This window comes from Cavia porcellus, unplaced genomic scaffold (genome assembly GCF_034190915.1).
Source record: "Cavia porcellus strain 051 isolate PalLab524CR breed Dunkin Hartley unplaced genomic scaffold, mCavPor4.1 scaffold_1, whole genome shotgun sequence".
NCBI lineage: Eukaryota > Metazoa > Chordata > Mammalia > Rodentia > Caviidae > Cavia > Cavia porcellus.
The window spans coordinates 150,611,646-150,636,101 of NW_026947484.1; the positions used below are offsets into that span (position 1 = coordinate 150,611,646).

At 35.5% G+C, this 24,456-nt stretch overlaps 1 long non-coding RNA gene across 2 annotated transcripts in view; it reads left to right on the top strand.

The window, feature by feature from the left end:
- LOC134477973 (uncharacterized) overlaps positions 1–10,779 on the top strand; it is a 56,922-nt gene extending 46,143 nt beyond the window's left edge. For both annotated transcript variants that reach the window (XR_010050309.1, XR_010050310.1), the window contains exon 3: positions 10,185–10,779. This is a non-coding gene — a long non-coding RNA (uncharacterized LOC134477973). The remainder of the gene's footprint in view (positions 1–10,184) is intronic.
- Positions 10,780–24,456: the final 13,677 nt, after the last annotated feature.

A 24,456-nucleotide genomic window follows, 5' to 3' on the forward strand; every position in this document is an offset into this window, starting at 1 on the left:
CATGGTGATTGTTAGAAACAGAACTGAGAAATCAGTGTTTAAGAATGACAATGACAAGCTAAAGATACATCAAAGTTCAGGAAAAAATGGTCATCAAAGAGTATAAAAAGCTCATTTAAAAACTGTTTATTGTGGTCATTCCCATTTTCAATAACAATGTGAAATTTGAGCACTAAATTGTACTTTCAAATTCAAAACACAAAATTCAGTACAATAACAAACATGTTATATATTCAGGCCTTGACCTTAACAACTTCAGAGTTTGATGAAAAAATGTGTGAGTTAAGGCTCATAGCTTTTTTAAATAACAAAAAAGGAGGAGGAACTACCACAATAATCTTTCTTCATTTATTTGCTGGTTGTCTAGCATGAGATTAGTTTTCAGTATTTATAGAAATATATTTTGAATTAGTTTTTCATTATTATATCCCAAAGGCAAAATTATATTATTGGAAAATTGATTTGCTATCAAAGAAAATGAAGGTAAGAATTTTAAGGAGCTAAACTAGTCAAATGATAGCAGTTTAGCTGACAAACATTATTGGATGTATATAAATATGTATATTTATATATACACACATATACAAATATATATATGTATATATATATATATATATACACACACATACATATTTCAAAACCTCCCCATATTTATTGTTTTCAAAAACGACTTTTTGCAGCAATTGGGGAAATACTAGGCTGCCACTTTTTGAGATAGCAGTTCCCCAATGTACATAGAAATTACACAGATTGTTATGACTATCAAAACCAATTGTCAAAAAAAATTTTTTACAAGATACTTTCTTCCTGCTTTTAAAAATGGTTTAATTTTCCCCTATCTCTTTGGGTCCTTTATCTTCTCCAATGTCCTACCCTGTAATATGTGTGAAATTTTATCAAGAGCTTTCTGATATTACCATAAATTACTGTGTAAGCAGAGCCATTGCTTATCTGTCAAGGGGGCTTTTTTCCCTTTCTTTAGCAATTTTCTCCATTTCTGTATGAGTGAAAGGTTTTCCTGCTTTTTTTTTTTTTTTTTTTTTTTTTTAAGAAAGGACTTTGACTTTTAGTGAAGGGAGACAGTAGAAACTTTTTTGTAGAATAACCTTGCACAGCCTAGAGAAGCAAGAAAAACATTATTTCTTCTGTTCTTTTTCTTTAGAATATTTATAAAGAGTAATTTATAAATGGAGGGACATATTCCTATGTTAAAAACATAAAATATATTTATTGTATTTTTACCACTTTAAGTTAATTTTGATTGTGTATTTTGCAGACAATGAATTTAATATTTATTTCTTTTTAAAATTCTTCCAATTGTGTTTCATTAGTGCTGTATAGTAAGTGTTAATCTTTTGATAAGAACTATTTTATGTGGCTCTATTGTACCTGGTTAGTCATAATTTTTGACAACCATGTAATTATCATTTCTATTGTGAGCCTTCTTAAAAATATGCAAGGTTAATTGGATAGATCTTCTGTTTGGGAAAGAAATGATGATGATTTTTCTTATGGACTGCATAATCTAGAAAGAGGCTGAATATTAGGGTTGTTTTATTTTGGCCCTAGGCAGAGATAGAGTGAAGTTTCTATTTTGGGTTCTGCTGGAGAAAGGTCAGTTTGAAGATTCAAACTTTGGGAAAGAATATCATGAACACAGAATATCTAGACACTGCTTTAAAGAAAACTATAGAGTCCTCTGTGCCTGGGGACCCATCACTTGGAATTTTCTGGTTTACACCCAAAGACTCACCTGCTGTGTCTCCGAGTTTACCTAGCATGCCAATTCAGCTATATTTTTCAAGTCCATTAGAAACATTAGACCAACATTCCTTCCCACTACATCTACATACATATATTAGCCTCACAAACGATTTCAAAAGCAAAACAGAAAACGTGTGCCCGAATACCCATGCAACAATGTAAAACATGTTGATGTTTGTCACCAAAAGACAACGCATGTCAGCAGTGATTAGGTCATTTTTCAAAGGTAGTAACAAAAATAATAATGACAACGAACAAAATTCTGAAACCGTCAGGCTTCATTCTGGAATGGTGGTTTTCTTCTCAGGACAATTGCTCTACCCGACAGACACACAGTCATAGCCGGTGTGACCGCAAGGCGCACGCAGGCCGCCTCCAGCCTGCAGGAGGTTACGGCCCGGTGTGGTTTTCACCGCGGCGTTTCTCGTCTGCATTTAATGCCTTCAGAGGGTGTAATGCGGCGTAGTAATCAGCTGTGCTGCTCCTGGCCCTGATCCATCCTGGCTTCCCCACCTGCAGCTGCCAGCGTGGGAAAGTCACATTCCTTGGGTGGGTCGCTTCCCCCGCCTTCAGAGTGCAAATGAGGAGAGGGGTGCATCGAAGTGCTTTTGTGAAGGTTAAAAAGTTAACATAGTCATCTTTGAATTTAGTTCTGCATTAGTAGTCAAATGTGTTTCTTTGTTTAAAGTAATAGTCTCTTCTTTAAGCTCCCCACCTTTCCCCTGCATTCGTGTTTCATTTTCAATATTTAATTGAGTCTTCCACATCTTTTCGTGTTTTTCAGCTTATTTATTTTTATCATTGTGTAATATTCCAAATTATGCATTACTACATTTTTTATTTATCCATTCACCTTTCGAAGGACTTCTTTGCTTCAGAAGTTTTTGGGATTATGAGTAAAATATCTATAAACATTCATATTCAGGGTGCTGTGTGCATCAAGCTTTCCACTCATTTGAGCAAATATCTGTGAGGATACCTGTCAGCTCGTGTGGTGAGGTTATGTTAATCTTGATAACAAACTGCTAAACTGTTCTGAAGTTCCTGCAATGAAATTTTATACCCACTAGCAAGGATTGAAGGTTCTTGTGAGTCCAAATTTTGCCAGTATTGGGTGTTGTCAGTGTGTTGGATTCTGGTCACTCTAGTGGGCCATAATGTTATCTTAATTCTTTAATCTGTAGGTCCATTTAAAAATGAATTTTAGATGATTTTACTAGCTTTTACCTATGCAGTACTAAGGACTGGACTACAGAAGTGAACACAATAGATAAAAATGCCTCCATGGAACTTGCGTTCTGAAAGAATGGAGGCTAGAGACAAATTAGTGGGAAAAAATGTATGTCAGACGGTGTCACTACGGAAAACAATAGAGGAAGGAAGCCTGTTGGCTGGGGATGCAACTGTAAGCTGTGTGGTCAGAGGAACTTCACTAAGAGAACAATGCTGAGCACAGACTGAAGGGGAAAGGAAAGTAGCCATTTGACTCCCTTGGGGACATGACACAGGTAGAGAGGGGCTCAGGTCAGAAGAGGCCCCGAGGCCCAGGAGGAGCCAGCCTGGAAGTTTTAATGAGCCACAAGGAAGGCGGTGAGAGGGTGAGAGCGAGGGGAAACGTAGGCACTTAAACACCATAAGGGCTATGGAGAGCTCGCTGTGTCCCCCACAGGAAATGGTTACATATTTGCATTTTACTTCCAGACAGATGAAAAACCATGCAAAGGTTTTGAGCAGAAAAGTGAGATGAGGGGAGGTGGAGAGAGAAAAAGGAAGGGGAAGTAAATGGATCAAGATTAGGGCACTAGATTGTTCTAAGAGGGGAAAGGGATTGAGAGAGGGAGGAAGGGAGGAGAAAAAAAGGGATTATGGGTAAAAAAAAAAAAAAGGGAATTGGAATGTGTTACATCCATGCACCAACTCCACACAAGCACTGTAAACATTTAGTGCTACACACACGTGCCAATAAATTAAAAAAAGGATTAAAACATGATGTTCCAATTCCCCGCTTTGAATGCATTCAGCATGTATCATAAACATGTACTAATAAGAAAGAGGAAAAACAAAGGTGAAATAATACAATTTATTCTTCAAAACGTCATTGGTAACTCCACTGAAAAGGGCTGTGGAACTTCAGGGCAGAAGTAGCTAAACCAAGTAGACAGAGAGGAATTTACTACATCTATCCTGGTGATATACAATGCTACTTGGACCATGGGTGAGGAAAATGATTGCTAGCTACTAAGTGTTTATGATATTGCCTGTCATATAGTAGTACAGTTATTATTTTGTTTATTCTTTTCATAATTAATCTAAAATATTACATAACTGTATAATGTTTCCAGTGACTATGATGTATCCTAATGTTAATTTTCAAGTATTTGCAGTAACATGATTACAGATGTAGGTATGGCTCTTAAAAAATCTAAACTCTTCTATTTTGAAAAATTAGAAAAAATCACTATGGCTTAGATTTGTATATTTCTAGGATATAGCTTTTAATTATTTTCCCCATTTGGAATAATTTAGCTCATTAAAAATATAATTCAGTTCTGATTTGCAATCCTTGTAGCTAACAAGTCAAAGTGTCATATAAAGTAAAGGCAGAGACTTGTTAAATTTCAGGCACTTAAATACTTTTTCTTCTTTTGAGAGCCGCAAAATGAAGGGGAGGAGAATAGTTTCAACAGTTGTCATGCAGAATTATGAATAGGGGAGCCTTTGGAGATTCAGATCTCTGATGTGTGACTGGGTGGGAATCTGGTGAAAGGTAACTTTTTTTTTTGGAAAAAAAATTAAATATGGAAAAAGTCCAGCCAGTTGTGCATGGGAGAGGCTAAAATTAATCTTGTTATCTTTCTGCTCTTCCCTAGATTGAAATACTGTCCATGGATCTCAGGGAGGCTACCAAGTCATTAGGTGTACTACAAATGAGTGAAACAATTCTAGTAATGCTCTTCAGTAATTGATCATTTGATTGTGGCATTAGACATTCATCTAAATTGGTCCAAACAATGAGATGTAAATAAAGATGTTCACTGACTTAAATATTTACTGAACATGCTCTGTTTACTGGGATCCCTTATAGGAAATGGGAATAAAACAAAATCCCTGCCTCTGAATTTACATCACAGTGAGTGAGACAACTAATAAATATTTAAGCAACTACACACATGATATAAAATTACACTGTGGTGGAGGCAGTCAGAAAAGCACAAAACAAGGATTGAAGAGGGAGGGTATAGTTTGGAAAGAACGGGAAAAGAGATCTGAGCAATTAAACAGGAACGAGATACAAATGCTTTCCTTATCCTAGGAGAGCAATGCTGAAAAAAGAGCAAATTCCAGTGGAAAAGGACCAGAGGGATTGAGGAGCTGAGGTGTTAGAGGTGAGAAGTTTTGGTGGGCAGACTGGGAAGGCTGCAAGGTTTCCACATTGTGAGAAACTTCGTGTAGTTGAGACCACCAAAGGGTTTTGGGTGGCTTTTCATTTGGAAAAATCAAGCTATAGTGTGGGGGAACAGGGGATTATTCCAAGAGAGACAGGTTTTTGTTTTTTTTGCATTTTGTTCAACAGTCACACAGAGTATTAGTATTACTCTATGTATATATTAAAATTGTAGAGCTTACTAAACACTAATGTATTTTCATACTCAGAAGTGTTGACAACATTTGATAATATTCCCTCAGTTTTAAGGGAGGATAATTTATTATCAGAGAATTGGAAATGTTTTCTTGAGTTAGCCTGGATTTTTAAATGCTGTTATCCTTGTTTTTTAATTATAAATTAATTTTTGGTTTAGTTAATCACTACCATTTTATTTTCTGTTGGGATATATTACTAAGCTTTCCATGCATAGGCTTATATATTTGATCCAATAATATTTCTAGATTATAATATTCCCAAATCATTGAATCCCAATGTACTCTAATTTGAATATGAATCATTCATTTCCCCATTGCTGAAACAGATGTCTGTATAATTTCTCTTGTTTATCCCTTAACTTATATAAGGATGACACTTTCTCAATAACCCTGTATTTATTTTCTCATGGTGGGAGTGATGTAGGAGAGTGCGTAGATCATGGAAACTTTACTATAAGCAAGTAGTTTTCATTGCAAAGCTGTTGGTATATACAAAAATCTATATTTCTTCCCATATATCCTGTTTGTTGGGAGGTACTTTACTGATGAGATGTATGTTTTTTTTTTTCCTCCTGAAATTCACTAGATTAACAAAGGCAGAGACACAGAAAATATGTTAGTCGATCAGCTCTTTAATGAAGGTGGTTTTTGTTGTTCATTTGTTGTTTGTTAGGGTTCTGTGTGTGTGTGTGTGTGTGTGTGTGTGTGTGTGTGTTTGTATATGTGTGTGTGTGTGATGCTGAGGGAAGAATCTAGGGGTTACTCATGCTGAGTAGTCTACACTGAGCTGTTCAAACCTACTCCTGCAGTGAATTTTAGTTGTTAGCAGTCATTCAATCCCTGAAAAGTTAGCCAACTTTATAGTTTCTTTTCTTTTTATTTTTTTTGTCTTTTTGAGACAGCATCTCACTATGCAGTTCAGACTGGCTTTGAGCTCTCTTTGTAGCCTAGGCTAGTCTTGAATTCGCAAACGATCCTCCTGAGTGCTGGGATTACAGGCATGAGCCACCATGCCCGGTTTAGTTTCCATTTTTCTTTCTTTCTTTTTCTTTTCTTTTCTTTTCTTTTTTCTTTTTTTTTTGGTCTTTTTCGTTTTTGTCAGTACCAGGGATTGAACTCACGACTGCACACTTGTAAGGAAGGCGCTTACACTGCTGAGCTAAATCCCCAGCCCCTAGTTTCCATTTTTCAACTGTAAACTAGAATAGTAATATTTTCTACCTTAGGCTATTGTGAGGGACAATGAGATGGTAATAATAATAATGCAGAGTAGATAAACTTTATAACAGGTAAATTGCTTTGGAAACATATCAAAGACAATGTGGTAATAATAATTTCCACCAATATTTATGGAACAGTGACTGGAACAGTACAGAATTTGAAATGATCCTGGTCAATGATAATGGAATAATTTTGGTGATACTAACTGATTAAGCCTTATTATTAAAAAATCACTTTTAGATGTAAATAATGAGTAAAGAACTGATGTGGTATAGGAAAAGAGATTATAATATTTCATTCAATTACATGGCACAAGATCAATGTCAGAGATATTTTTGAGATGAATATATTCATGGACAATGATGAAACTTTGCATTAAGAATATATCTTTTGTTTGTTTAGGATTTATTTTATTTAGAAATGAGTATTTGTTATCTGTTTTTTTCCTAATTTCTTTTTTTTTTTTATTAGTATGTGTTTTCAGTATGCAGTGATTGCATTGGTTGTGGGGAGTTGGTGCATGTACAGAACACAGTTTAAAAAAAAAAACAAAACAAACTCTTCCCCCCTTCCTTTCATCTCTTGGACTCCTTCTGTTTTGCAAAGGATTGACCGCCCTGTTTCATGCTGTTTACCTTTTATTTTGCTCTTTAATTATGTTTTGGGTTTCTCAGATTGTCAAGATCGTGAAATACTTAAGATCACGTGTTTGATTAATTTCACTTCACATTATGGTCTCAAAGTGCATCCATTTTCCTACAAATCACCTGTTTATTCATCTTTATGGCACAGCAATACTATGCTCAGATATCACATTTTCTTTATACTTTCATCTGTGGATGAACATATACGCCACTTTCAAAATTTAGATACTTAATGTGCCTTATATTGGGCTGGGGACTTAGCTCAGTGGCCTAGGAGTCTGCCTGGCAAGTATGAGGTTATGAGTTTGATTGGTCTCCAGTACCAAAAAAAAAAAAAAAAAGTCCTGTCTAATGTGCTGCTATAAATGTGGGTTTGCATGTTTCAGTGTATTATGATGTCTTCAACTCTTTTGGGAATATACCTAGAAGGGGAATAGCTGGGTCAGATGGAATTTTTAGTTTTAGTTTTATGAAAAATTTCCATACTGATTTCCGTAGTGGTTGTACTATTTCGCCTTCCCATAAACAATGGAGCGAAGTTCCCTTTTCTCCACAGCATCCCCAGAATTTGCTATTGTTGATTTCTTAATGATGGCCATTCTGGAGTAAGATGGGATCTCAGTGTTGGTTTCATTTGCATTTCTCTAATGGTCAAAACTGAACCTTCTTTCATGTATTTATTGTCCACTTTTGTTTCTTCTGTTTGTTCATTTCAGTTGCTTGTTTTTTTGATGGGCTTTTTATTGTATTTTTTTTAAGTTCTTTATATATTCTAGATATTAGTTCTCTGCCTGAGAGAGAGCTGACAAATGTTTTTTCCCCATTCTGTAGATTGTCTCTTACTTTAGCACATGCAGACAGTGCTCAGCATAAGACCACTCAATGGGGTTTCCTGCCCACTCAGTGGCTGAGCAGAGAGAGAGCTACATTCAGGCTTTCGTGATTGGTCTGCACTCCTGTCTTCCGTGGGGACCTGCTAAATGGGCATTATAGGCGCCTGACCACGTTTAGGCCACTTTGAGACTGCAAAGTAAACAACACAGACCAGGCTGAGAGAATGAAGAGTGTAGTTTGGAAAGGCTGTTTGGGAAAGAGATTGAGAGAAAGGTGAGTGTGAATAGTTCCCTTGCTATGCTTTAACACTAGTGCAATTTCTAAGCCTTTTTCATGGAAAAGACTTCCAATGTTCTTCATAATGGTGTTTTTATGTGTTTCTTATTTCACATGGTATCTTTTGAAAAGATAACCTAATTGTAATCTTAAAAGTACTCACTTGTATAAGACAGCTGTAAGCTTTAATGAGGAGCAAAATCTCCCCCTAAAGTTAGCGAATTTGGATTTGGAGATTGTGGTGGATTAACTAATGGTCAGTTTGTACCAGCACTGAACTGAATCGGTGTGGTTCTGGGCATGGAAGATCCAGCTGAGGATTGTTACCAATGGCATAAAAGAAGAACTGAGGAGGAAGGTGACGTGCTGCTGATTCTCCTGGACAAGCTTGTCACGCTGCCTTTCCTGATACGAACTCAGCTGTTTTCATCCTAGGAGAGTTCCGTTTCATGCTGTCACTGAGGATGATTTCAGTTCTTTTTTGCTGGAGCTCTGGTCCTTAACCCTAAGTGTCACTTTCTGGCTCCCGTTCAGATCCCTCAGCCTGCTGGCACAGGTCCTTCATTCTGCTAGTGCAGCCTTTGTAGCTTTCACTGACCTTTGGGCCTTCCCAGTGCAGATGCCCAATACAGACTGGCATGACACCTGTCATGAGCTCTAGGCCTCCAGCTGGACTTGTGGAGGATACTGCATTGGGATCCGGCTCTCTGCTGGAATCTTAGGTTCTCTAGTATGTGAACACATCTCCCATACTCTTTTGCATTTGACTTGTTGAATAACTATTATAAAGTAATCTTGTAAATTATGTGTCTTTTATGAAATCTATTCTATAGCAAACTTGGACTATACTAGAAATCCTGTAAATGTAAAGGCTTTTGAGATAATAAAGCGCCTCATGGGTAACAGAGAGGAATACTGTAGGGTATCCCAAGAAACGTGTGACATTAGCTTTCATTGAATATTTATTTCAGGGCTTTAAGAAGGATCAGAACCAGATGATTTTTTGCCCATTAAACTAAAGAATCTGCATGTAAAGCAAAGAGTGGTGAATACAAATCCCAGAGCCAGTGTCTGTGTTTGAATCTCTGGTGCGATCTGTTTTACCTTCCCCATCTACTGCATCTCCCAGTGTTGAAGTTTTCTTATCGGTGAAATGAAGACCATGATAGAACCAATCCTAAAAGATGGTTTATAAACTTATAAGAGTTAATATAGGAAAAGTATTTAGGAAATTGCCCTGTGTCTCAAAAGAGTGTCTTCTAAGTGTTAGCTGTTATTATTGGCTTAGTCTTTAAGACTGTGTTAAGTTTTGTCTGGTCATCTGACCTGAAAAGTGCTAAATTACCTAATCTGTCTAAGGTCACTGTATATAAAATATGAGGAAGCATATATGTCCCGAATAGGTGCTTGTCACTATTTTTATCATTTTTATGTTACAATCTCAAAGCATGCTACTCAGTATTGTTTTCCTTTTCATGCATATACAAAGATTGGCTATTTTAATTCTTCAGTATCATTTAAAGATTTATACATTTGCTTGCTCTGGAAAGCTTGTGATTGTGTTTACTAAAACATATGGATGCTTACTATAAATACTTCATTCCTAGATTTGCCTTCACATGTGTCTATCAGGCATATTGGCAATACTTTATTGCTAGTTAAGTAATATCTATTATATAAATGTGTATAATGTGCTTCACAAGATAATTTCATCCTCATATTAATTATTTGAGAAAAATGCAAATATTTAATTAAATGTAAAACTTGATCCTATACATATTTATTTGCTCCTTCTATTCTCAGGGTAAATTCAATACGATTAGTACCAGCATAATTTCGACTGACTTCTATGAAGAAGATTTCACAGTCACCTGAAGCCACAGCCTGGAACTGTCATTATGGAAAGCCTCCAAAAGGAGCTTGGAAAATCTTGGGAGGATTTCTTAAATCTTATGAAAAAAGAGAAGAAGTAAAGTAAAAGGAGATTTCTCTTCACAAAGAACCTGAAAATGTAGCATTGCAAGCGAAGGCATGCTTAATCTATTGACATTTAAACTCATAGTACTCAGGTTTCTTTTCCATTGTTCATTTAAAATCATTATTCACTTCATTTCCACAGCACTTAAAAAAATGCTGCATTTTCTTGAGCCACAAAAACAGATGAAAATTGAGATGCAAGGGTTCAGTATTTTAAAAGTATTTGTAAAATTGTTTTTTTAAAAGATCACATGTTAATAAGCAATAAAGCTGATACATCAAGAAAAGCTAGAGTAAGGTATGGTGTAGTTTATTTGGCTCTGTTTCTATCAATATGAATCCTGAAAAATCTCTCATTATGTCTTCTCTTTGCAATGTATTTCTTAGATGATTGAAAACGGATAAACATATTGATGAAAAATTAAGGGTCTCTGATGAGTTTTTGAATCTCTTAAATTGCTGTTAGCTCATGAACATTAGTATGTGAACATTATACTCCAACATTTTTTGCCTTCTTAAAGGATTGTAAGTCAAAATATTTTATATAAAATATTGACAAGACTGTTGTTTTCTTTTCTACATTTTTTTAAAAGACTTGTTTTCTTGTCTTGATTTTTTGCTGTTACCTTCAAGCTATGCTATGTTTTTGACATTACAGAAACTTAGAGTTTGCATTCTAAATTTGACTCTATAAAGGGCCTCTGCTATTGTTTGTTACATTTTAAAAGTGTAAAAGCATATTCCCTTGAGGATAAAAAAAAGCTCAGAATTTCACTCATTCACTCATTTACATTGTGACTTGCATAAAACGGAACATTTATAATTATTCTGCTACCTGTAGAATCCCAAAATTTTAACATTTGGGTTTGATGATATCTTTTTTTTTTTTTTTTTTTTTTTTTGTCTTTTTCCTTTTTATCGGTACCAGGGATCGAACTCATGACTGCCTGCTTACAAGGCAGGCACTTATGCCGCTGAGCTAAATCTCCAGCCCCGGTTTGATGATATCTTAATAAAATAGCTTAAATGGTCACCAAATTGAACCTGGTATATTCATACAATTTTTAACATTGTGAATGAATACATTGAAAACATTGTGGAGGAATAAAGGGGCTAATATGACCCTATGGTTGTATTTAAATGTTCCCTAAAAGCCCAAGTGTTAAGGGCTTGGTTAGGTGGCTGAGGTACTACCTACTGAAAGGTGGTGGACTCTTTAGGAGGCGGGGTCTAGAAAGAGGAAGTTAGGTCACTGGGGGTATGCCTTGTAGAAAGGATTGGGACATTAGCCCCTTCTGGGACTTCTTTTTAACCTTCTAGTTGCCATGAAGTAAGCAGTCTCTTGTACAGTGTGCTCTGTCCAAAAACACTGTGAGTCACAGACAATAAACCCAAACCACCCTTACTGAACCCTCTGAAATCACAACCCAAATTCAACTTTTCCTCTTTATAAGTTCAGTTATTTTGTCACAGTAATTAAAAGTTAACTGACACACATGGGGTCATTTACATACGAGAACTTTGTTACTTCTGTTTTTCAGTTGATTGCTGCCTAAATACATAACGAACCACAGGAATGATTAGAAATGATTCTATAATATTATTTAAAATCTTTTTTCAAAATAGTCTATATTAGAAATTTTCCAAAAATTATCTTTTAAAACGTTACCCTTGTATCCTGTTTGCTTCTCCTTCAATGAATTGTAGTTATTTTTGCATGTAACATCATATTATACACATTCCAGCATTTACATTCCCAGATACACAGCACAAATTAAGAAACCTGGCAAAATTAATGTAAGCACTTGCAGAATAAGAAAAGGCCAGAAAGATGAAGAAAATTGGAGAAAAGACCTACTCATGCAGTAGTGGAAGACCTCTCCCTGTGTTCCACGAATTCTATTAACTATCGGTTTTAAGCAAAAGTTAAAAAAAATCATAAAATCTTCTCAAAATCCTAAATATTTTATTTTTCTTACTAAAGTTTCTACAATATTTACTATTTTCTCTTTGCACTCAGAAGGTGAATGGCACTTGTAAGATTAAAAGCCAACTGTGTACTTTTATTTGAACTATAGAATCTCTCTGTCAACCTAGCTCATTTGCATTTCTCCAAAATATCCAGCTTAGTCCATCTTAGTGACTTGTCCTGAGGATCAACATCCAAAATCCTGTAAGTAAAACTCTGAAGAGCTCTCATAAACTACAAATGTACTACAGATTTTCTAGAAGTACTATAGTTCTGTTTATCAAAAGGAAACTATAAATGATGTACTCTAATTTTTATAAAAGTAGCATTTATCTAGACACATACTATTTGATCTGAATATGTCTTCCATGTTAGAGAGGGACCATTTAGTTTTGCTAGACATGTGCCTCTATGTTATTTATGTGATCAACATACCTTGTTGAGTCACCACATTGTCAGCGATGATTTTATGGGTAAGAAACAGGATAGCAGTTAGAGTGTCTCAAAAGAGAAGTTATTTGAGTCTGCCTTTCTGCACCTGGATTACCACTAAGCTTCCTGGACTACCCATGACTTGGTCAGCAGGGGTGTCAAGATAAAGCTGTACTGACACATATTACCTATGGCTGCAGAGATAAAACCAGCCCCGGCTCTGTTTTTTAGACGATCTGTTCTGAGGCCGGAAATGTTGTATCTACTCAGAACTAAGGGGCTACTTTTCCAGTTATCAAAAGGTAACTCCCTCTGTTCCTTTGGAATCTTCATCCATCTCTTCAGGTTCATTAGGATCATTCTTAGCCCTGTAGAAAATGCCAGCTTCTTCACGACATATTTTAGATAGTTTTGCTCTAGGTCCTAACTATTATCAGAACAAAGAAAAGTTTCCTGATCTTATTTTTGACTATCACCACAAATCCATCGTATTAGAGCAATACCAGTCATCTTGCTTTCTTGTTGCTGAGTCACAGTACACAACACCCACAATTTAAAGGAAGAAAGGTTTGTTTTGTCTTGCAGTTTATAACGATTTCAGTCCGTAGTATCACTTGGCTCTGAAGCAGAATGGCATGGCAGAAGGTCATAGTAGAGGAGAAATAGCTTGTGGCTTGGGAGCAGGAAGCAGAGAGGAATCAGTGGAGAAGACTGAGACACATCTTCTCAGGCCATATCCACAGTGACCCTGGCTCCTCGACCAGATTTCACTTCCCACCATCACATTGAGCTAATAAAAGCGGGGATAATCTGCTAATGAGTATCATGCCCCCGTGATCCAATCATGAATGCTTGAGGCTTTGACCAAACCACCCTTAGTAGTCTTCCACTACTGCATGAGTAGGTCTTTTCTCCAATTTTCTTCATCTTTCTGGCCTTTTCTTATTCCGCAAGACCTAAATGACCTAAATGAAACTATATCAAGTGAAACTATATCAAGACAGAGTATAGAACCCGAAGAAGTTAGTGTGACATGTTATTCTTCCATTCATAGCCATTGCTCTTGGTCCCTTGGGGTCAAAATATTATGCCTCACAGACTTTCCTGCCTTCATTTTGACTGTTTCACTGTATAGTATTTAGGTTGAAATTTGCTGTTTCTGTAGACTTTAACATAGCATTATGAAAGCATGAAAGTACATTATTGGTATGGTTTAGAAAGTTTTAAATTTTGGATTGTACACAGAGAAAGGATAAAATTATACATACGAGTGCAAAATTAATCTGCAAAGCAATCTTTAAATATCCCTATACATTTTGTACTCAAAAATCATTATTTTCCATTCATTGAAAATCATTCAACTATCCAAGAATGTAGAATTATTATAGCATATAAATTCTAGAACTTGTGTCTTGTTCCTGGAAATAATTACACTGACTGAGTCACTGGTGTTTGAAGTAGATTTTTTGTGGTTGTGCAGGAGGACACTCTGAGAGCTTCAGAAATTTAAGCTAAATGACTGAGGGAAAAAAAAAGAAAAGGTCTATAAAGCTGTGAATACCTATTTTAGTAAAGGATGCAAAAATTTCAATAAAGAAATAATTGGTAATCTTGAATTCAGTGACAGAAAATAATAAATCTATCTCTTTTATGAAGTCTTTTGTGTGAAATATGGATGAGGCGAGGTTATAAAAAAGCATGTTTACCAGCAGGAGCCTAAATCAACAGCTTTGAACATGGTAGTTCAGAAGGTAGCAGGGCTCCACTGTTCCTGACATAGGCAACATCGGCATTCATTTATTTAATATTTTACTTTCCCACTGAATCCAATCTTCCTCCTGCCCTACTCCTCCTTACCTCTGTCCTTAGTTAAGATAAATCATGATGGCATTAAATCTGTCCACCACAGTTAATTACTTTAGTTATGTGCTAAAGCATTTTGTTCCAGCACCTTCTCTCTATGGGTTTTGAAGATACAGCTTAATATTCATTTGCATGCTGGTTACTGTACATCTTCAAACCTTGAAGACTATGTCAAGTGCTCTAAGGAATAATGAAATATTAATTTCAAGACAAAAAATTAAGTGGCTTAAAGAAGCTGTTGTCTATCCCAGGAGTGGCTTTCAAGACATTGATATCTATTCTTCGAACCTATCTATACTTAGCCATGCAAACCACACATGACGAGCCCTAAGTAACTGTCTGCCTTCAGTGGAGAAGTGCACGGATTGAAACTACTGATTCCTTCTTCTGTCAGATCATCGCTCAGAAAATGGATCCCCTTTTCTTATCTGCAGTCTTTTATTTTTTTGACAGCATTATACCAAGATAAAAGATCCATTACTGTCATGTAAACACTAGGAAAATAAATCTAATGCGTAAAGGAATAGTAACATCTAAATATGTAGTGGCATGTCTGCATACAGATTTGGTAATGTAATTCCATACTTACTTCATTAAATACTTTATTTGTGGAAACAAAATGACAAATGCCAAGCAAAGCCTCTTTTTTTGCTTATTGGAAAAACTTACATTATTATGCCTTTTTATATGTCAGAATTGGTCTTGCCTATACAAAGTTTTACAAAAATGATTCAGACAAAAAAGGATGGGAATGAGTTATTATAAGTAATGGCTTACCACTAGTGTTCAGTAAATGTTGAGCAATGGTGGAATAGTTTTGGGAAGTAAAATATAATAACTTACTTTGGGCTAATCTATAGTTGCCTTTAAATGGGAAACTGTATTCAGTAATATAATTTGAAGATGGTATCAGCTTTTGTGTTTCAATGCCAATTGCTCTGCTAGCAGGAGTGGTGTGAATGCTTAATTGATTCTTAAATAACACTTATTTGTAACTGGTTTTCAGGACAGGAAGGGACGTAGCTGTAAGAACATGGGAATAACAACAGTACGGATGTCTGCAGGGGTGAAGCAGAGGTGCTTGTGAAAATGCTGAGTGGATACACAGACTAGCAGCCACTTAGGAGAGCCTCAGAGCAACAAGATAAGAGAATGGTAGAGAAATATCATTTAATGAGCAAAGGCTTAAAGGGATCCCTTTCTCATCAATGATTATATAAAATATACATGAGCCACATGGATTTTACCTACTCATTATGTTGAGGGACATGATGTCATGAGAATATCTGTTCTGTTAATGTTCCCAGAACTCTTTGATAGAATCAATAATTACAGTCCAGATTCATTAAACATTATATCTGTCTCCGATAAAGTGAAAGTTTATGGAACCCAGGTTTTTAAAGCTTTGCTACTTACTATTCAGAGCCTGAGAGGCCAAACAGTATGGATATTTAACTGGCTCAGAGCTTAGCAAGTGCCTGAAGCATGCCATATATAATAATAATCAGAATCAGTATTCATCCTAGAATTGCTACTGGAAAGACCCTTCAATTGTCTTTATATATCAGGCACGTTTGTTATTTCAAAATAATGTGTAAAAGCCCAAGCTCTCCAAGTGCATGTTACTCATAATTAACTTATTTTTATTTTCTTTGTAATTGCCACACAGTAATTGCATATGCTTTTGGAGTACAGTATGATGTGCCAATACATTGTATAATGATCAAATAATTGGCAACACCCCTTTAGATGCTTTGGTCTGCTCTTAAATCTCTGTTCTTATTTTGTTGCTCTAGTTCATTGGGGTTTGCTTGGCTAGAAAATAAGTTTATTTCTTTCTAAGATGATATGACAAGTTCTACTTTAATTTCTCTGTAGAGCTTCAATTTTTAATATTCTCACTAGGAAGCAGACTGAGGAAGCAGGACTTGAGTGCTGAATGATTACATCTGGAATTTTGTCTACCCAAAGGTAGAAGTTACTGCCAATAGCAGAAGGAGAAGAATTCGCAGTGAAGCCTGGACTGCATCCCCAGTGTCAATCTCCAGTGAAGCATTCGCCAATTTACATCTACAACCAAGCCGTGCTTCTATTGACACCTTTTCCAAGTTGTTACTTTTAGCATCCCTTCTGTGTTGTACGTCCGCAATAATTCACTTGGAATTTACCAGCACTAAAAGAACTATTTTTCTCCTGGAATAATGCACCCAAGCAAGTCATGAAACTGAGCTAAAATTGGCATTTTTGACCTAGAAGAAAAAAATAATTCAACAGCTGAGAGAGGCCTGTTTGCACTAACAAAAATAAAAATGAGTTATTATAAAGGTACCATTCAAGGGCCAATGGTGGTGATGGGTGGGGCCATGTGTCTGTGCAGAGGGCACATGGGACTCCTCTGTATTTCCTTCTGGATTTTGTTATATTATCTGATTGTCTCTGCTATATTTTCCACTCGATTTTCCTTAAACGTCTCTAAAAAGTAAAAAAAAAATCTTTAAGGAAGAAATCTATGCAAAAGGTAAATACTCCACTTGTGTGAACAGAGAAAAATGTATTTATCATTCTTTTAGAGATCTGGTTGCGTGCTTCATGTCGATTTTGTATTCATCATCATTTATTTGATTAAGGCCATTCATGTATTACTAAATCTGAAAATCTTAAGCAACTTGTCTCTGTAGTTTGCTGAATGAAGCATTCTCTAAGTAATTGAATGAGTGCTGAAAATTATAAAGATTTTGAATTTGTTAAGACAGAAATACAAGATTCTTGTTATTGATATTTGTATATATAAACGGTAACATGGAAAAGAAATCAGTGGAAGAAGATAATTCATAAATGAGATCAACTTTATCGGGTAAGAACCTCAACATTAAGGACACTTGGTTAATTTTTCCCTCAGATTCAGTTATCTGAATTCCTTTTATTTTGGTAATGAATGTGTTATCTTCTTTTAGTCCTATAGTATCTAGAATACATCAAATTTAAGTCAGATGCAGCATTAGAGTGTCACACTGTGTGTGCTATTAATAAAATTAAATCACACAATGTAATTCATCAGAAAAAAGAGCATTGATACACTTGAGTTATGCCCACTGAGAAAAAGCACAAGCTTTAAGAAGAGTAAGAATTTAAACAGAAAGAATCTTTCTAATCTCCCTCCCACATGTATATTGCATACAACTACTCAGGATTTAGAAACCAGAAAAACAGAATTCACAATGTGGGACTTGGTGTTTGGAATGTTGAACAAAGAACTGACACTGTTCATTGCTTCACAAACAGAATTTTCAGACTCTGAGGCAGCCAGAGCTTCGTACTCTACAGAGAATGATCTGCTCAGATCTGAGCGAAGAATTTCAACAGCAGTGACACAGTCTGCCTTGATGTGCTACGGTCCTATGCGGCAAATGGATTTTTCTCCTAAAAAAAGTTTAATTTGTTTCCCCAAACTATAGACTTCTTTTACACCACTTAAAATATGTAGTTTCCTTCTCTCTCTCTCTCTCTCTTTCTCTCTCTCTCTGTCCCTTTTATTTGATATATATATATTCTTTTTGGTATCAGGTTTTTGTGTGTGTATGTAGGACTATGGGAAATGATTCAATCACTCAGACTATTTGTGATAAAAAGCATTGTGAAAGAGATTCCTATTTGTTAGAAGGTGCTAACTTGCCTCTTATGTAGTCCTAGATTCACCAGAAAATTAGATTCTCCCACACTAGAGCAGAGGTGTAAGTTCTGTGCAAATAAAGTGCAAATCAGTCTCTCTTTTTCTTCTCTGGCTCCTTTCCAAATAGGTTAGTAGTAAAAGCTGGATACTAAGAAAGAAAGAACTCAGAGACAACTAATTCACCCTGCACTGGGATATTCAGTAAACTGTATCCTGTCTTGCGATCCTTCATGTTCACAAAGGAGGAATCTAAGAATAACTCAAAGTATATAGGAATAAGAAAAGAACTCACATAATGTTCTTTGGATTTGAAACTGGCTGCTGATCACCAAAGAGAACAAAACATGTGAATGTTTATATACTCACAAACTGAAAGAGATGACCCCAGTAAAAGACAGCAAGCTAAACCACAAAGAGACAGAAAAACAAAAACAAAAAACGGATAAAGAGGAAATCAGTAAGTAAGAGGCAAAGAGAAAAGTTTGGATCTAAATCTAAGCTGCTAAATAGCAGATGAGCAGGTTCATTGTTCTATTGAAAAAGAAATTGCTACTTCAGCATTTAAAGTGAAAATAAACTGAAGAAAGCCCCTTCAGGCTTTGCCTGTTTTCACACTATCCTTAAAATGTCCCCTGGCATACTAATGAAAGTGAACACGGAGGAAGGGGAGGGCGAGAGGGTGGGGCAGGGAGGTGTGGGGGAGAAAAATGGAGACAGGGTGAGAAAGAACAAGCCATCAGGTTTTGTCAGGATTCTTTGCTTCTTTCAAAGAGAGTTTGGGCATCAGTTTCAGCAACTGCAGAGGTCTTGAACCACAAACAGATTCCCCATTTGTTGGTTTGTTTTTATTTTAATAACAGCGGTAGCCCCGAAAGAAATGGCCCTGTGATGCTTTAAATAGGAGTGAAGCTGGGTGGTTAGAAGGGAAGAAGAAAGGGAAACAACAACAAATGTGAAACGAAACCAACAGAGCTGTGCTAACTGAATCCACCAAGGTACCGCCGTGGGCTTGGTTCGTTCCAACATCTTTCTAACAGTTGAGTTCTCACGGCCCCTGCTTTTTTCCACCGGCTCATGGCATTAACTTTTAAAACTTTAATTTTCCAGGCAGATACCAGGCATACCTGGGAACACTCATGATGGACATGATTAGCCATGCTTGTTAGGCACGGTAACCACCGGGTCTTCCCTGAGACAAGAAATTAAACTTTAAAAAGTCATCCTGATTTACAACTAGACAAATTCTTGCAACGTGGTAATAAAGAGGATACAGGATGAAACTTGACAGGATGCTAAGCGTATTGCACAAGTGTGGACAGCTGAAGAGGCAAGAAATAATACAGTTGTCACTGGGCTGCTTCACCTCAACACCGAGCAAACAAAAAGAGCATTGTTAATCAGTTCAACTCTTCGGCTGGATAATCCTAAACCAGTAATTGATAAATGGGAAAACCATACGGCCTCGACTCTGTGATTCATAAAACACATGAATATTCATACCAGCTCCTTTGGTCAAGAGGCATTCTACATGCTGCCGAGGCAGGCTTTGAAAGAGGAATACAAATCGTTCTTGCTCAGCAGTAAAATACTGCTTTCCTTTTAAGGCCTATTTTCCCCTATTAAAAGTGAAGTTTAGCAATACACAGAGGACAGTACACACAGTAAATGTAGGTAAGTGACAAATGGTTCCGCAGGAAGTGCTGTAGTTCAGCTTTTTCCTCCAGCCACATTTGGAAAAATACTAAATCTTTAAAGGAAACTGAACTTGAATCCTACCATAGAGAACACAGCAGCATCACTGCATTTCCACCATGGAAATACTTACTCGATCTTTGCATTTATAAAGATAATTTATCTTTCAGTGAAATCTTAACACCAGAATTTCTGATTGGCTGGATACAATGAATTTGGTTTGAAAATCCTATTAAAATAGTTTTCAATATAATATTGATGAACTGCAGTTTATTTATGAAATTAGGTTTAGACTGTTCTCAAATTTACAATATTTGTGTTAATTTTACCTTTAGAAAATGTGTCAAAATTTTGTAGTGCTGGGGCTGGGGATTTAGCTCAGCGGCATAAGCACCTGCCTTGCAAGCAGGCGGTTGTGAGTTCGATCCTGGTATCGATAAAAATGAAAAAGACAAAAAAAAAAAAAATTTGTAGTGCTGAACTCAGTGAATATATCAACATAATTTTTGCACAATGATATGTACAGTAAAATATTAAAAATAGAAGTATATGCATATCTGTATTTTGAGATGCTATGAGAAAGTGGTCATATAAAATGAAGAATGTGTTCACATCTTTGTTTTTTGTAGAAATTGATTTCCATATAAGACTTTTCCTCAGACTGGAGCACTCAATGCTAGACCACATATAGGATAGAAAAATCATCTGTCATCTCAAACATCAAAGATAGCAGCATGATAAGTAAGGGAATAACTAATAACTAAGGAAAGGAGGGATGTATATAGCTCTATAACTATATGGCAATAGAGATATTCAGCATTGTTTAGAATGCTAGTTAAGTGCTGATCAGACATGACTGTCCAAAAAATAAGGATTGAGGAAATAAAATACATCCAATTAGCAATTAAACATTATTGATTGAAGAATTTATTAGTGATACACGCAAGTTCTCAAATTATATTTATCAAGTGGATTCAGTCACTTATGTAATATGACCTGGGGATATATACCATAGCAAACAGTTGAAAGAAATATAACCACATTAATTATGATAATCTAAATGGTTTTGTGGATTTTTTAATTTCTAGAATCTTCTTTGTGGTTTTCTTTAACCATATTTATTATGCCTGATTTATTTATTGAAATCTCGTTCTCTGAATTTCTGTTTAATGAGAGATTGATTTTGCATATTTTTTGCATTATTTTTTTTTCTCTCCAACTAGATCACTGGCAATTTGAAAATAGCCAAAATTTATATGTATGTGTGTGTATGTAAATTTTTGCTGTGTTTCCAACAATGTCTGGCATATAATATCTGAGTCCAATATACTCTGTTCATGATAATTCTGTGAATTTTCTATTATTTTGGTTCTCATGAAATTTAAAAAAATAATTTCACTAGCGCAATCCAAAGAGAGAAAGAACCTCTCCAATGTGAGGGACACATTTTCACTTACACTCTCCATTGAAGAAAGTCAGGATTTCAAAGTGATCCAGTGATTAATTTCAGCTTTATTGATGAGCTTTTCAACAAACGTTTTATATACGAAATGTTTCTGCTTTTTTTTTTTTTTTTTTTTTTTTTTTGGTACTGGAAATCAAACTGGGCTTTCTAGGCAGGTGCTGTACCACTGTGCTATATCCCTACCCCAAAAAATTGAGTGTTTCTACTTTTTTGTTTGTTTGTTTACTTATAAGATGGACATAACTTTCCATATCAAATACCATCCACTTTTGCATAACATATAAACAATTTAGAGGACATACGTGTTTTTATTAATTCTAATCCTTCACAATAGACTGTTAGTTGTTGATGTGTAATTTCTAGACCATATTAAATTGGATTTAAAACTCTGCACCCAATACTTTATCTTTGGAAAAGTTAACAGTACTGTAAACACTTACTACCTACTACTACTGCTATATTCAGCCATTATAGCTTACAATATTGTATTTTCAGCTTTTCAACTGTAAAAAAAATAAACCAGCATGTGTCTTATGCTTGAATCTTTAAATAACCTTCATTTTACAGACATGCAAAACACGTAATGGAAAGGAATTCTTCCACAAGATCAAAATTGCCATATGTATTTTTTCCCAGTACTCAGAGGATGTCAGACTTGGAATGAAGACTTGGAGTGAGGAAGACTGAAGATAGGATAAAAAGAGAAATCCCTGTCCTGTCATCTAAAAGCCACAGAGAATCCAAACCAAACAAACAGAAAAACTTCAAATGTGTTCTTAAATAAATTAGAAGTTAGCTGATTAATATTTGTTCATGCCAACATGCACAGTGACATTCTAAGTCAGCGCTGAAGTGATCAGTTATAAATGTTACAAACTTGATCTGGAATTTCACCACAGCCAGGGTCAGAAAGCAGCTACACTTTTGCTTACTTAGGAGTTTGCTGCCATGGACTTGCTTTTAATAACAAATTTCCAAACACACTCTTGGACAAACGATCTATAAGTTTGAAATGAAGACTTAATAGTTCTTAATTTAACCAGTGATGTTGACTTAGAATGGGTAGGGAAATGACAATTTTTTAAAAAAGTCTTGTAAAGTATGATTAGCATAACACTTTGTTTTATATTTTTGGTGAGGGAGATTGACTCTTATGTGCATGGATTAAGCATTAAAATTAAGCACATGCTCTATCACTCAGCTATACCCTCAGTCCCAGTTGGTACTTTTTTAAAAAGGCCATTACACATCAGTTTTCTTATATAAAATGTGACTATTTTGGTACCTATTACAAGCTAATTTGCAGAATATGTTTTTTTTATTTTTTATTTTTGGTATTATGGATTGAACTCATGACCTTGTACTTGTCAGGCAGTTGCTTATGCCACTAAGCTAAATCCCCAGCTAATTTGCAGGTTTAAATAAAATAACAGATTTAAAGTCTTTTACACAGTGACTGGCATATGATAATCAATATTAACTTCCATTCTGATTTTGTCAGTGTGACAAAATATTTTTATTTTTAGAAAATAAATGACTAAATAAATCATATACATATACAAATACACATAAATATTATTAAAATCCATCACAATATATGGTTAGGTATACCATCAAACTACAAATGTTATAGGAGCTCTAAACTATGATCACAAGTAGATTATACATTACGATCTGGGGTCAAAATTTACTGCTGCAATTTGAAGAAATTCACAGATAAACATATCTTCTCATTCAAAAAGCAAAGTGGTTCAAATGCTATGTGCTAAGGCGTTCTGTGTGACAAGATTATGACAAGGACACAATGCTAAAAATGTGAGAATTCACTGTTTCTCATGAGAGATGTACTCTGCATTTTAGAGTTATCGGAATCTGCTGTATTTAGGGATATATCTCTAGCTAGAATGCCAAAGGTCTGCCAAGAAAATACATTTTAGTCATATTTCACATTATGACTTAAATACAGTCTTTTAGTGACTAACATCAACTTTTTAAAAACATAACTTCCGCTTTCTCAATCACTCTGCATGATAGTTTCAAATTAATGCAAATGCAATATTTAAAAGGCAGCTTTAAATTTTGGGGGAGGCTTAATCTTTTAAAGTTTTTAAACTCTGAAATTTCCTTATTCGTTCTGACTTAATCAGTGTGTAACTGCAATGCCCTGAAGTTTGAGAAAATTACAGGGATCCTTCCAGCAGTGCTTATAAACCCATTGAGAACATGCTTAACTTTAGTGATTAGAATTTAACTAAATTTGGGAAAAGGCGGAGGTTCATAACTGGAAGAAATCTTCAATACTATAACTTGAGATATTTATTCACTAAAATGCTAACAGACATTATTAATTGACATTTAATGTGAACAGCTCTAGGCAGAACCGGACTCAGCCTAGTTTTTTCCATCAACACTTCGCTGAAAGACAGGTCTAATGGGTGACTTTGTAAATTATTTTAAATGATATTCACACTAGCAAACCTTCCACCCCTGCAAATTGTATCCTGCAGATTTACTTCTAATGGATTAACTGAATTCAGCAGACAAGAGCTGCCGAAGCATTAATATTTCTTTACATTTTGGTTTTGGTTTAATCAGAAGATGCTAATGTTTATTTTAAAACTAAATCCAATGCCTCAAAAATATTGACAGTATGTGTGCCAGTAACTTTGTCTTACGCTGTGGCACAGGTAATTATAACCAATGGAAATAGGCAGTGATAACTCGCTTTAATAATATGTCTCAGAGATGCTAACAGGACAGGGAGCACGTGCTTTCTCAATTCATGACTGAAAACATCTGATACATCTGTGAGAACTGGAGGACTTTCCCCCCCTGGGCTAGTGTTCTCAGTACTGGGAACAGTTACAACTACAACATTTTAAGAGGCTGATTTTTTTTTTTTTTTTTTTTTTTTCTTCACACACACACAAAACCATGAAAGAAGCTTTTACAGGAAGTAACAAATACTCCTAAATGACATTTCATTAAAAATGTGTTCCCTTGGAAA